This window comes from Cupressus sempervirens, chromosome 5 (assembly GCF_028749045.1).
Source record: "Cupressus sempervirens isolate cs-2001-9-10 chromosome 5, ASM2874904v1, whole genome shotgun sequence".
Classification (NCBI taxonomy): Eukaryota; Viridiplantae; Streptophyta; class Pinopsida; order Cupressales; family Cupressaceae; genus Cupressus; species Cupressus sempervirens.
Genome location: NC_143122.1, coordinates 916,721,877 through 916,726,760, shown reverse-complemented (window position 1 = coordinate 916,726,760; position 4,884 = coordinate 916,721,877).

Here is a 4,884-nt window from a genome sequence, read left to right as displayed (position 1 = left end):
TTGTAGAGAGAGAAACATAATGCTTGAGTCATAAGATTAAAATATCTCCTCAATAATGGCTTTGGGGTACTGGCAGTAATTACAAACAATGTACCAATCTTGGTAGCATGTTCTTGCAATGGCCCTATCATTAAGTAGATCTTTTGTGCATCATACCTTGCTTGAAGGTCATCCATATCAACGATTTCGTGCACAACATGGTTAGGGTTGAGGTTAAAAACTTCACTAATTCGTTTGGGGAAAACCCTAAAAAGATTCACTCCAGCATGATTCTTCACCCACCCTGTAATAGGATCATACTTCTTGGCCAAATCAATCAGTAAATCACTATCAAAGAAAACCATGGGGACTATTAATTTACCAATGTCAAACTCCTAGACATTGCTCATAGGGGTATCAAATTTTCATTCTAAAAACCATTTCTTGAATAACTCTAAACCTCCCATAGAGACCTGGGAATCTCTTATCCAATTAGCTTTATCATAGAAACCCTCTGCTATAGCTACACTAGGGTTCTTAGGAATCAACTCTCTCCCCTTAGTGATTTCATTTACAAATAATGGGAATTGATCAAGGAAATCATCATGCACAACCCTCTTTAGTTAATTAGTTTTTTCAGAGAATTCCTTTTGTGGAGGCATTTTCTAAGATTTAAAATTTTATCTCACCAAATTCTTGTTATTTAGAAGTTTTAGAGCACTTACCCATGAAATTCCACTTCTTCCTGTGAAATTTTTGCTGCAATTCACTAGATTTCTTTGCAAAATTCTATTCCCTAGCTTTAGAAATTCTATGTGCTTTAATAACCTTTTGCAATTCTGTGGCCCAATAATGGTGAGATCCTAAAATATATCCAAGCATTGAAATCACACGAATGAAATCTACACCATATTAACTCTGAGTAACCGTTACCTCCAAATTACATCCAAATTTGAATGTTATTTGTTAATTTCCTCTGATCAGACGACCTTAATTCAAAAAGAAAAAAAACTTTATGACTTTAAAAATGTGGCCACGTATCACATTATGACTTACCTACATTCCTTAAATTTCTTGCATCTTGAAATTATAGGTAAGCACTAACCCTTGATCATGATTGAATTGACAATCATGGATCATCTTACTTTGATTATATCCAGTTAGCTGTACTTGTCCAATAGAAAGTCTTCATGTGAATCTGTGCCTCTTGAAAAACTTCCATGCAAGTGGGTCCCATATTATCTTCTAAGAAAGTGGTCTCTAGCGTCACACTTGCCATGTGTCAAGCTGGCATTTTCCTGCATTGCTTAACCTATGAGCATCTTCATGATGCAGGAAATCACCCTTCCTTGATCTGACCAAGATCAATAGTGGGGCTAAATCTTTTCCCTCTATGGTCTAATCACCCATTTTGACCAATGAAATAACTCCTTTTAATCCAACTCATTTGACAAGTCTGACTACCATATTAACTATTAAAACTTTCATGCCTATGACATCATCACTCCCAAGTTGGCATACATGTCATTTTGACCAATGATCGTGTGAATATTGCAACTTTACAATGTGGCATGAATTAGAAAACTTTCCAAAACCTGGTCCGACCTTGCCAGACATCTAATTTGCACCTCCCCACATTTCTTAATATTCATGCAACTGTATAATGCAGGCATGCACTAACCATAGATCTCACACAGATCAACAATAATGGATTCCTATGCCCTGATAATATTGAATCAACTAAAAAGACCAATGAGAAACCTCCTTTTAGTCTAGCTCATCTAACAATTGCCACAAAGTGTATATCATTATTAGCCTCTTAAAATGTGGGCCCATGATGTCAGATTGTACTTCATGTCTTATTGGCACTTCATTGCATTATTTAATCCTCATGCATCTTCTAATTGTAGGAAAGCACTAGCCTTTGATCTAAAAAAGATAAACGATGCATAAAATTGAAAATAAAGTAATGCATTCAGTTAAACGATCAACCAATGATATTGTGGGATTTTTTTAGAACATGCACTAATGGTACTGACAGTTCTAAAAAAGGTTCTAACCAACTCTAACAAGTCATAATATTGGCTATGCACTAATATTCTAATATAAGCAAGGGCTATGTGGTGCAAAGGCACTTGTCCACAATATTCAAAAACCTTGCACATCAATGATGTAGGAAGGCACCCTCTGTCGATCTGATCAAGATTGATGGTAAGTCAAAAAGGTGCTACAATTAAGATTTTAAATAATATATTCGCACAAACTACAATAAAAAAGTAAGGATATAAAAGGTTTAACAAAATCATGAAGTCATCCTTGCATACTTTTTAAAACTTAGGGTAAAATGTCCCACCTAAAGTCAGTTTTGAAAAATTACTTTTGAAGGCTTTCAAAACTAGGGTAAAATAAGATAAGGCATTAGGGTTTTTTACACATTTAGAGTTTTTCAATGACTATCTTGATGACAAACCTTGAGAATTTAATAGAGCTCAAACAACACATAAACTAGGACAAGATTAGGGTAACACAAATTTTGAAAATTATAATGAAAGAAACCCTAATTTGTAAGATATCGTGACTTAGATGATTTTTCACCAAAATTTTAAAGTTTCTCTACACTGTGAAAAATTAGACCAACAGATACTTAACTCCTTTCATCATCTAATACTATAAAACTCTATACAAAATTCTTCACATCTTGTTGTAACTATGGCCAATAATAATTCTCAACAACCAAAGCTATGGTTTTATCTCCACCAAATTGTTTAGGTAATCCTCCACTATGCTTCTCCTTGATGAGATTCTCTCTCATTGAACTTCTTGGAATGTACAACTAGCTTCCTTTGAACAACATACTATGCTAGATCATGAAATCCAACCATTTTGTTTGTCCTATCAAGTGTAATAGGCTTTGTACAAGCCTTCCACACTTCACCAAAATTAGGATAATTTGGATACAAAGTACCGAGTTCCTTGTACCCAATCACATCTATCTACATTTATATTAGCAAAAGTTGTCTTCTACTAAGAGGATTTGCAACTTTGTTGGACTTCCCACTCCAATTTTCCAAAAAAAATGTATAACTCTGTAAAAAAATCAACCCACTTCAAATGCCTCTAGTTTAATTTTTCTTGACTATTCAAATATTACAAATCTTGATGATCAGTAAACAAAACAAACTTCTTAGGAAGAAGAAAGTGTCTTCACTTCTTCAATGCTTGAACTATAGTGTAAAATTCTTGATCATAAACATAATATTTTCTTTTTGCATCATTCAAATTCTCACTAAAATAAACCTTCTTGGCTCAAAAAAACTCCTACTATAGTATCGCTAGCATCATAGTCTACTTGAAACACCTTGCTAAAATCAAGAAGTGCTAAAATAGGTTGCTCAGTAACTTTCTATTTCAATGGATTAAAACTCTTGTTTTTTCCTATAGTCCACTGGAATTCTTTCCAATCTCCTCTCATTATTTCAGTCAAGGGTTCACAAATACTACTAAAACCTCTTATAAACTTTTTGTAAAAACTAGATCTTACCTCTATTGCACTTCTTGGATTAGGCCATTCAAGGATAGCCTTCACTTTCTTTGGGTCTATTTTTAGATCTTCTACTAAGACTACAAATGTTAGGTACACCAACTCCTTCTTTACAAAAATACACTTCTTTAGGTTTATTAGCAACTTTTCTTCCCTCAACTTATCAAACATCTTTTTAATATGAATCAAATGCTCCTGCAATGTCTTACTAAAGATAAAAATATCATCTAGGTAAACAATGACAAACTTACCCAGAAACTCCTTTAGTACCTCATTCATGAGCCTCATGAAAATGATCAGTACATTGGGTGGCCCAAAAGGCATGACTACCTACTCATACAATCCTTCTTTTATCATGAATGTAGTTTTCTACTCATCACCTTCTTTGATACAAATCTGATGGTACCCACTCTTGATATCTATCTTTGTGAAATACTTAGCTGCACTCAAATAATCCATAATATCATCCATCCTTGGTAATGGAAATCTATAATTAATTATGATCTTGTTGTTAGTAGGAGAATTTGTGCATATCCTCCATTCTCCATTTTTCTTTTGTGCTAATACAACTGATACAACACATGGACTTAGACTCTCTCAAATCAACCCCTTCTACAATAACTCATGAACTTGTCTATTCAACTCTTCACTTTCTACTGGTGTCATTCTGTGCATTGCCTTATTTGAAAAATTGGCTCCTATAACCAAATCCATTTGGTGACCAATCTTCCTTATTGGGGGCAATCCATTGGGTACATTATCTGATACAATGTCAAAAAAATCTCTTAAAATATCTACAACTTCTATAGGTAACTCCTCTACTTCTTATTTACTATATTTTGAAATTATAGAAAAGCACATATGCTCACACTTCATACCTTTGAAAAATTCTTTTGCATCAATAAACCATATTTTTTCAGCACTACATACCTTTTCTTCTTTCTCCTTCAATGGTTCCAACTTATGTTTCACTCCATCCTTGGTCAGAGTGTAGGTATTTGCTCGCCCATTGTGTACATCATGCCTATCAAATTGCCATGGCCTACCCATCAACATATAACATATGTCCATAGGTATGATATCACATAGTACCTTATCTTGGTAGCTTCCAATCTTGAACTTTACTAAGCATTACTCATTGACCATGTCCTTGTGCTCATCTTGCACCCAAGAAATATGGTATGGACATGGGTGTTTCTATCTCTTTAGCTTTGAATTTTTTACCATCATTTTTAAAACTAGGTTTTTAATACTTCCACCATAAATGATCACATCATAACACTTATCTTCACATCTAAACCTTGTGTGAAACAAGCTTTTTCATTTATTAGTTTCATTTTGACCACTTAGTAGGACTCTTCTAT